The sequence below is a fragment of the Vicia villosa genome, unplaced genomic scaffold (assembly GCF_029867415.1).
Source record: "Vicia villosa cultivar HV-30 ecotype Madison, WI unplaced genomic scaffold, Vvil1.0 ctg.001948F_1_1, whole genome shotgun sequence".
Taxonomy (NCBI): domain Eukaryota; kingdom Viridiplantae; phylum Streptophyta; class Magnoliopsida; order Fabales; family Fabaceae; genus Vicia; species Vicia villosa.
In genome coordinates this window covers 311,266-322,430 of record NW_026705786.1, presented here as the reverse complement: position 1 = coordinate 322,430, position 11,165 = coordinate 311,266, and positions in this window count along the sequence as shown.

Genomic DNA, 11,165 nt, shown 5'->3' with positions numbered 1-11,165 from the left:
AAAAAACTCCAGCTGCTGCCAGGGCCCTCATTGAAAATATGTCCCTAAATTCCCAGCAGTTCACCACTCGAACCAATTCTGTCCAAACCAAGGGTGTACATCAAATTCAAGGTACCTCGAACAGAGCTTTAGAAACCAGACTTGATGAGCAGACCGCTTTAGTCAAACAACTTGCAGTAGCGAAACCTCAAACAGCAACTGTATGTGGCATTTGTACAGCTCATGATCATCCCACTGATACTTGTCCTCTTCTGAAAGATGATACTGTTACCGAGCTGCCTCAAGCTTATGCAGCCAACCTTTACAACCAGAACAGGTACAACAACACTCCTGACTTGTCCACCAACAAATATCACCCCAATTGGAGGAATCATCCCAACCTTCGATATGGAAATCAGCAGCCTTCCCAACAACAGCTCACCGTTCCATTACCCCAGCCACATCACACTCCTCCAGCTACTACTTCCGGACCATCCTTGGAAGATCTTGTTAAACAAATGGCCGTGAACAACCTTCAGTTTCAACAAAGAACCGACACTAGCATTCAGACCTTGACCACACAGATGGGACAACTTGCTACTCAAATAAATAATATGCAAGCTCAAGGTTCGAACCAACTTCCAGCACAAACTGTTGTCAATCCGAATGGTAATGCTAATGTGAGCGCTATTTCTTTGAGATCCGGAAAGGTTACAGAACCAGCCCCTGAAAAAAATAAAAAAATCATTGAGGTAACTTCTGAACTTTCTTCTTCTGAACCTCCTCCAGCTGAGCTTTCTTCTCCTTCTTCTGTTGTGGTCGGAACTGAAAAAAATAAAGAAAATGAGTATGTGCCACCAGTTCCTTTCCCACATAGAGTTCTGAAAAATAAAAGAATTGAGGAGGGAGACAAAGAAAAAGAAATTCTGGATATGTTTAGGAAAGTAGCGGTAAACATTCCGCTTCTTGATGTGATTAAGCAAGTTCCAAGGTATGCAAAGTTTCTGAAGGATTTGTGTACAAACAAGAGAAAAGTAAAAGGAAGTGACAGAGTCAACTTGGGAAGAAGCATCTCTGCTTTCATTCAGCCCGAACAAAGTGTTTCGGCCATCTCTCAGGTCTTGCCACAAAAGTGCAAAGACCCGGGAACTTTTACTATTCCTTGTACCATCGGGGATAAGAAATTTGATAATTGTTTGCTTGATTTAGGAGCGGGCATTAATGTTATGCCTACTTCTATTTATAATAACCTTTGCCTTGGTCCCATGCAGCATACAGGTTTAATCGTTCAACTGGCGAACAGGAGCAATGCACGTCCCACCGGCATAGTGGAAGACGTCCTCGTTCAAGTTAACGATTTAATTTTTCCTGCAGATTTTTACATTCTGGACATGGAAGGAGAAACTAAGTCAAGCAGAGCTCCCATCATCTTAGGCAGACCGTTCATGAAAACGGCGAAGACAAAAGTTGATGTTGATGATGGAACCATGTCCATGGAATTTGGTGACATCGTCGCAAAATTTAATATCTTCGATGCCATGAAACACCCTGTGGAGGAGCATTCGGTTTTTAACATTGAGTTGATTTCTGAATTAGTTGATGAGAGTTGTTCTGAATTATTTTCACTTGATTTTCCATCTCTCTCTGATTTTGATGATAATTATTCATGTCCTGACTGCACTGACACTAACGTTTGTGCCCTTTGTGCTGAGATTGATGCTTCCTTGCAGCCTGATACATTTCCTACAGGTGAAGTTGTTACCGATGAGGCTATTTTTGCCATCGATGCTCTTGACATCCCGGCTGCCCCAAGCCTTCCATCCATCATTCAGCCCCCGTCCTTAGAGCTAAAAGAGCTCCCTGGGAACCTGAAATATGCTTACTTGGAGCATAATGAAAAACTTCCTGTTATTATCTCTTCTAACCTTGATTTCAATCAAGAGGACAGACTTTTGCAGGTATTGAAGAAGCACAAGAAAGCAATCGGGTGGACATTAGCCAACCTTCCAGGTATTAGTCCTTCGATGTGCATGCACAGGATTTTACTTGAGGATGGAGCGAAAACAGTAAGGCAGCCCCAAAGGAGGCTTAATCCTTTGATTCTTGATGTTGTAAAGAAAGAGGTAACCAAACTCTTGCAAGCAGGTATCATTTATCCTATCTCTGACAGTAAGTGGGTGAGTCCAGTGCAGTAGTACTCGCATATATTCATTATATAATGGCTGTGAAAATGGCAGAGCAGTAGAAAGATCAAAATGGCAGTGCATTAGAAAATGGCTGTATAATGGCATTCTTCCTCAGTTTGAAAATGGTAGTGAAACCATATATTATTTCAAGTTGTTCATTATAATCCAAAAATTAAAATCAGTGCAGTAGATACAGTACTATGTATCGCTGCCATTTTCATCACAGTTTCACTTTGCATAGAGCTTATCATCATCATTTACTACCAACAATATTTTTTTCCATGTTCATATTTTTCAACAAAAATCTCACTTTAAAACAGTTACATTATTTAATAATAAGATCCTATTTTTTTTCTTACTATCTAATTTTGTAAGGATTTTTTCTATATATTTTAATTCATGAAGGATGAATGGGTGATATCACGTGTGTTTCAAAAGATCAACACCGAAAACGGAAGCACCATCGTGACAGCCACCACAAGTGGTTCAGAGAAGACTAAAATTGCCTCAACAACTTATGCAAGTAACAACAATATGAGTCTTTACGCTGAACCAAGTTCACCTTCCCCAGTTTATCTTCCGCCTTTACTTGATTCATCTCCATACTTCAGCAACGTTGCCGCTAGCACCACTGCATTCAACGACCGTCAAATTTGTTCTTACAACAACATCTCCAACAACACTGATCTTAAGGAGCACGTGTCATGTTTCTCCACATCATGTACAACATCAAATGTTGTCTCCGGTCTCAACAACAACTTTAACAACAACAACAATGGAAGTGGATTAATAGATGCTCACGAAAACTTCTTCAACTTACCATTTCACTAATCATTCTCTCATTAGTATTTTATGATAACAGTCATAATGTCCAAACCTTTTCTATCTTTGCTTTCACTTTTCTTACTACTCTTTGCAAGTGCATGTTTCGCAACTCGCTCCGAGTTTGACAAGTTGAACCAATGCCAGCTAAATAACATCAATACATTGGAAAGGGATGAAATATAATCTAGAATATATAGAAAGTCCCACATCGAAATGTTTATAAGAAGTGGAAGTGTTTATAAAGTTTTTTTAAAAAAGAATAGTTAAATGTTAATTTGTTGGGCTGCTATGTAAGACAATTTGGTCTGAAAGGTTTAACGAAATATTTTGATACTTTAAAATAAAAAATCTTAATTGTAAGAAATTATAATATGTAATTAAAAAAAATTTAAAAAATCTTAATTGTAAGAAATTATAATATGTAATTAAAAAAAATTAAAAAATAAATAATAATAATAAAATTCCAATGTGGCATTTAAAATAATTATAAAAATAATAATAAAATTCCAATGTGGCATTTAAAATAATTATAAAAATAATAATAAAATACCAATGTGGCATTTAAAATAATTATAAAAATAATAAATAAAATACCAATGTGGCATTTAAAATAATTTAAAAAATAATAAATAAAATACCAATGTGGCATTTAAAATAATTTAAAAAATAATAAATAAAATACCAATGTGGCATTTAAAATAATTTAAAAAATAATAAATAAAATACCAATGTGGCATTTAAAATAATTTAAAAAATAATAAGAAACACACATTAGCATTTTTGGAATTAATAAAAAATAAAAAATTTATCTAGTCAACGCACCACATAGCCACTGAATCTTCATTTGGCAAGGTTAGTTTTACCAAAAAAATTTTTACGAGGGTAAACCAAAAGTCGCCTATATGGCATGGGCAAAAATGGCAATAACCCAATAACTAAATAAAAAATCTTTGATGCAATCTTTGATGCAATCTGGCAATGGGGGGCTTAATTGACGGAATCTGGAAATTACGAGGGGTTTTTAATTTTTTTTTACAGGGGCTTAAACCGAAGCTCGCTACTATTATCGGAGGGTTTGTATATTTAACTCTTAAAATAAACTTTAGTATTTTAATCAACCTCTCCCCCCTCTAATTACTCTCCACACTCCCACTATAGGGTCACACACTCCTATCACCCATATTTAATTAATTAATATTACTCAATAATTAAATAAACACACCAAATTTATAATAAATCAAATAATTTTAGTAAATCAAGAAATGGGGTGTTACAAGCAGAGTTTTGTGAAAGAATGAGAATAACTCCCAAGATAATAAGACAACTCACACACAAAATTAAAATACTTTAAAGTCTCTCTTTACTCAACAAAATCACCTAAAAATGTGTTAAGGCCTAACTAGTTAATGAGGGGACAGTCTATTTGATTATAAGACTTTTTGTAACTATCTAATCGATAAGATTATTGGCATAAGCGAGTATATAATCAATTATGATAGTCTTTTAATGATTGGTAACAACTCTATATCAAAACCTTTCTTTTTGGGTCGTAATAATTGATTTGTTGAAACACCTAATTGATTAGGCCATTAATTCGGTTCATTGATTGTTTCCATTTTGAGCCAAATTTTTTCTTGTATAAAAGAAGTTTCTCCTTACTTCATTTCACACCAGAATTCAAAATTTTCCCAATTCTTTACAACTTATCTCTCTCTTCTCTCTCTTTAAATATATTCTTGCACCAAAGTCGCCTTAGTGCCTTGTGAGTGAAAATTACTTGTGAGAAAAGAGTTGTAATGATGTTGAGCCATTATTTTAATTTCAAGGGTGTGATATTCTTGAAGAATTGAGTTTGGTTATTGAGATCAACCATGGAAAAATCTTTGTTTGGTTATAGAACTCAGCCTGCAAAAATTCTATTTGATTATTGAAATTAGTCGATGAAATCTCTACTCAATTCATAAGTTCATTCTGTGGAAAATATCTCCTTTGGTTAGGGGGATAAACTAGTGCAAAATCTCTCGATTATATTGTATCAAGGGTTCGTAGGAATAGTTTGTAAAAACTTAATATTATAGTGGAATCTCAAGAAGATGTCATAGGGACTGGACTAGGCCAACATTCGGCCAAACCTAGATAATTTTTTAGTGTCATCTATCTAACCCATATCTCTTTAAATTATGTTATTTATTTTACTGTTTTATTTTCTTTTTATTGCTTTTCTCTTTAATTTTGTAGATACTAACACAATTTTATTTTTAAGTAATAAAATATTTGATCTAATCATGAATTTTTAACACCATAATTCATCCCCTTCTTGTTTTTGGAATCACTGTAGTTTTGACTATTTTTATCTCTTGGAAGTAGGCAAGTTCTTGTATTCTTAGCAGGAAAATAACTCCTTTTGGAATTATGACCCCCTTCTAGAGTTTCACTTATTTTGCAAAAAATCAAATAACAGCTCTTCATTCTTATGATAAAATTTGTTTGAGGTCTTTTGCTCAAACATTTCTTTTAGAATTTAAATACTTTTTTTTCAAACGAGCACAACTTCTTTTACCCAATTTTTCATTTTAAGTTCTGCATAATGTTCGACCACATGGAAAGGATCTCTATCTATTTTCAAGGGTGCTTTGATTTTGTCATCAAACATAAGTGTACGTCTTCTATTCAGACCTTAAAATCATAACCCTTAAACACATATATGAATTAGTATAATGACCAAATGTGTTACATATTTTACATGTTGCTAAATAGTTTGTATGAAAGGAATTGTTCTTAGTGATAGTAGCTAGCGCATATGTGGGAATATAGGAATTGTAATCCCATAAGTTTTTGGATGAATTTTGGTGGTAAGGAAAAATATATTCACAATGGTTTATATTTTTAGAAATCAAAATCTCTTTGTTATTTATATCAAGTAAGACACCACCTTTTACCCTGGCTGTGTTGGCTAAAAATACTTTTTTTTTTATTTCTATAATCAAGTTTGGTTCTATGTGATTGTAAAATGGATGAAAAACCAATGAGCTAAAAATTGTTGAAAGATGTAAATCTGGCAATGTATCATCAAAAAGAGAACATGTAGATTTGTTTCGAAGAACAAGACGAGGTATCCTATTTATAATAAAAATAGCATGACTTACAACATATGACCAAAAATGTTTTGACAATCTAGATTGGAAAAGTAAAGTCCTTTTTACATTCAAAATATGTTGATGTGTTAGCACATACTACATTAGCTTTCCTACTTGTATGTATTTATATTTGTACATACATATTATTCTTGTATATGTGCCACATCAGCTTGGTACTAGTCTTAGAGTTTAGTTGACTATCTTGTATATATATTAGTGACACATGTAACTACACAATTCAATAGAGGAAGTTTAGCTTATCCATAACAAATTATGTTATTTCTTTCTTCTTCGCTAATTGCTGCAGCTTTCTTCTTTGTTCATGGATGCAACTGTCACCATTAATATGGTATCAGAGCTTCAAAAGCTTTAGTAGCCATCTTCTTCTCCGATCCGTTTTCTCTCCTAGATTCTCTTCTTGATCGAATTCGCCAGCTTCGTCTTTGATCGATTAATCTTCCTTTTGGTAAATTCGAATCGCACATCTCTTCCATTCCCAAATCTTGCAAACTGTTCTTTCTTTTAGAGTCTTGCACCTTGTTTCCCTTTCTCTCTGCGTATCGAATTTGCTTCTATGCTATCTTGTTCGTTTATCTTTCATTGATGGCATTCTAGAGCTTCACAGATTTCTCCACCAATTCATCAAACCCTTATTATCTGCATCCAAATGAAAATCCTTCACTTGTCCTTGTTACTCCTCTTCTTGATGACAAGAACTACCAAACTTGGGTTTGATCAATGCACGTTGCGTTGATTTCAAAGAACCATGAGCGATTCATTGATGGTACGCTTCCAAAGCCTCCGATTTCAGATATTCTGTATGCGCCTTGGATTCGTTGCAACACCATGGTGCTATCTTGTATTCATCGATCTATCTCAAAATCTATCGCAAGGTCTGTTCTATGGATTGAAACTGCCGTTGGTGTGTGGAGAAATCTGCAAATCCGTATAAGTTCCGCCAAGGATCTCTTGATGTCTCTAATTACTTCACCAAGATGAAGGTTATGTGGGATAAGCTTGAGGCCTATAGACCAATTGCTGCTTGCTCGTGTGTTATACCGTGCTCTTGTGGTGTCATTGCGTCTATAAGGAAATACCGAGAACATGATTATGTCATCGGATTTTTGAAAGGATTTAATGAAAAGTTCAATCAGTCCAAGACTCAAATAATGATGATGCAACCATTAACTGATATTGACAAAACATTTTCCCTTGTTATTCAGCAAGAAAGAGAACTCAATAGTTCTCAATCTAACATTTCCAACAATGCTTGAACTGAAGAATCTGTAGCACTTAATGTCAATGCTTCCTCAGGTTACAACTCCAACAAGTCTGGCAACAATTACTCCAAAGGCAAGAGCAACAATTACGGTGGAGCTAAGGGTCACAATAGAGTGTGCACTCATTATGGTAGAACCAACCATACAATTGAGACGTGTTTTCTTAGACATGACTATCCACCCGGTTTTAAAAGTAAAGGGAAATCTCCTACGAATAATCAATCTCAATCTGTGGCTTCTGTTGAAATAGGTCAGGTATCCCCCAGGCAGCAGTCGACTCAGTCCATGAATGGCTTCACTCAAGAGCAGTATCAAAGTATCTTGGCATTAATTCAACAGTCCAACACTACCTCAAACGCCAACTCCATCTCCACCTCCCCCTTTGTCTCAAACTCTCACTCTAATCAGGATAATGGTAAGAACACTCATCTATGGGTTCTTGACACTGGTGCTACAGATCACATCATTTTTGATTTAGCCAATTTTATTTCTTATAAAGCTATTATTCCTATTCTTGTTAATTTGCCAAATGGATCTCATGTTACTGCCTCCATCTCTGGCAATGTTTCCATTTCTTCTGCCTTAGTTCTTCATAATGTTCTATACATTCCCAACTTCCATGTCAACCTAATTTCCATAACCAAACTTATTCAAAATAATGACTGTCGTGTGAACTTTACTGATAATTCATGTAAAATCCTGCAGAATCATAACAAGGAAATGATTGGTTGAGCTAGTCTACATAGAGGACTTTATGGGTTCAATCACAACAAACTCATGCTTGTAATTCATCTATACATGATAATTCCTTTCTTTGGCATTTAAGATTAGGGCACATTTCTACTATAGGACAACAGCATGTTTCAAAAGTTTTTCCTTTTATTCCTTCCAATTGTAATAACAGTTTACCATGTGATTCCTGTCAATTTAGTAAACAAAAGAGGTTGTCTTTTCCTCATAGTACTACTCATTCCAAAGCCCCTTTTGAATTGTTGCATGCTGATTTATAGGGTCCTTTTTCTACAATTTAAATGATAGGTCATAGATATTTTTTGACCCTTGTAGATGACTATAGTAGGTACACCTGGGTTATCTTCTTGAAAACCAAAGATCAAACTAAACAGAGCATCATTCAATTTCTGTCCTACATTGAAAACCAGTTTAACACAACTCTAAAATGCCTAAGGTCATATAATGGAACTGAGTTCCTTTCATTGTCTGAATATTTTTTGTCTAAAGGAGTGATTCATCAAAAGTCCTGTGCTTACACACCCCAACAAAATGGGGTGGTGGAACGAAAACATCAGCATATTTTGAATATTGCTCGTTCTCTTTATTTCCATTCCAAGATTCCTTTAAACTTGTGGAATTTTTGCATTCAACATGTTGTCCATCTTATTAATAGATTACCCACTCCATTACTCAAACTTAAGTGTCCATATGAAGTTTTACACAACCAGCCACCCACCATAATTCATCTCAAAGTTTTTGGTTGCTTAAGCTATGCTATCTCAAACCAAGTTTGACCAAAGAGCTAGAAATACTGTGTTTTTAGGCTTTAAAGATGGAACTAAAGGTTACATTTTTTATGACCTGTCCCATAATAATATTTTTGTGTCCAGGCATGTGACATTCTATGAAACTATATTTCCCTTTGATTCCACTCAAACTTCTGATCAGCCCTCACCTAGCTCTCCTTTCAACCATTTTCCGGCATATGTTGATCATGAAGTGTCACATTCATATTCCAGTTCTACTACTCTCTTTAATCTTTTTGATAGTACAACCTCTTCCTCTAACATACAACAACAACCAGACAATAACAATCCTTCCCCCATTAATAATGACAATTCAGAGTAGCAGTCTATTAATCCCATGTCTGCTCACTCTGAAAGTGACATTTCAAGGACACAAAGTACGTCTAGTCCTCCTAGATTACAGCCAAGCATTTCTCCCACTCCACCCTTAAACTCTCCCTCTACAAATAGTCCTTTTCATTTAAATAATCCTGTATAATCCTATGATTCCTTGTCTCTTCCCAATGCTAATCCCATTCTTACAAGTAATCCTCCTAACCCTCCTATTAGGCAGTCTGCCCGTGTGTCAAATCCCCCAAGTTATTTAGATGACTACCACTATTATCTTGCTCATAAGAACCCATATGATCTTACTCTTCCTTCTACTCAAACTGCATATCCCCTCTCCTCTGTCATTTCATATGAAAAATGCTCTCCAGCCTACAAGAATTTCTGCTGTGCTGTATCATCTCTCTTTGAACCAACGACATATAACCAAGCCATAAAACAGGAATGTTGGGTTAATTCCATGGATATGGAGCTTAAGGCTCTTGCTGAGAATCATACATGGACTGTGGCGGATCTTCCCTCTGGTAAGGTACTAATTGGTTGTCGTTGGGTATATAAAGTTAAACATCGAGCAGATGGATGTATTGAGCGCTACAAAGCCAGATTAGTAGCCAAAGGTTATACTTAAATGGAAGGTATTAACTATTTTGACACATTCTCTCATGTTGCCAAACACACTACTGTTAGAGTTCTTCTTTCCCTTGCAGCTATCAAAGGATGGAATCTTGAACAACTCGATGATAATAATGCATTCTTGCATGGTGACTTGAATGAAGAGGTTTACATGTTTCTTCCACCTAGATTATCTGGTTATCCTTCATCTAAAGTTTGCAAATTACAAAAATCCTTGTATGGCTTAAAGCAAGCCAGTCGACAGTGGTATTCCAAACTGTCCACCTTTTGATTTCCATCGGGTATCAACAGTTCCTAGCTGACTATTCCCTGTATGTTAAACATGATTCTTCTCATTTTACTGCCCTTCTCGTTTATGTTGATGATGTTGTACTAGCAGGCACTTCTTTAGCTGAAATAAAACATGTCAAGGATTTTTTGAATCATAAATTCAGAATTAAGGATCTTGGGCAGCTCAGGTATTTTTTAGGTTTTGAAGTTGCTAGATCTACAGAAGGCATCTTCTTAAACCAACGGAAATACACCCTTGAACTCTTGCAAGATGCTGGAGTATTAACAGCTAAACCTTCATATGTCCCTTTTGATCCAAATGTTAAGATGTCTGTTAATGAAGGTGCTCTTTTGGATGGCCCTTCCACATATAGGAGGCTCATTGGTAGGCTCATTTATTTGACAAATTCCCGGCCTGATATTTCCTATGTGGTTCAACATTTGAGCCAGTTTATGTCTCAGCCACGCATACCTCATTTTCAGGGTGCAACTCGGGTGTTACGATATTTGAAATCTGTCCCTGCTACTGGTATATTATTTTCTATCTCAAGTGACTTAATGCTACTAGGCTTTGCTGATTCTGATTAGGCTCGTTGTCCAGATACTAGAAAATCTATCACGGGTTACTGTGTCATGCTAGGTTCTTCATTATTGTGTTGGAAATCCAAGAAACAACAAAATGCATCTCGTTCGTCCACTGAAGCTGAGTATAGAGCTCTAATCTCTATCACGTGTGAAATTCAATGGCTGCAGTTTTTGTTTCGTGATCTATGTGTTGAATTCTCTCAACCTGCTACCATTTTCTGTGACAGTAAATCCGCTATATACTTGGCACATAATCCTACTTTTCATGAGCGCAGTAAACATATCGAGTTGGATTGTCATGTAGTTCGAGAACGGCTTCAGTCCAAACTCATCCATCTTCTCCCCATTTTTACTCATGATCAGTTGGCTGACTTGTTGACCAAACCACTGCACTCTCTAGCTCTT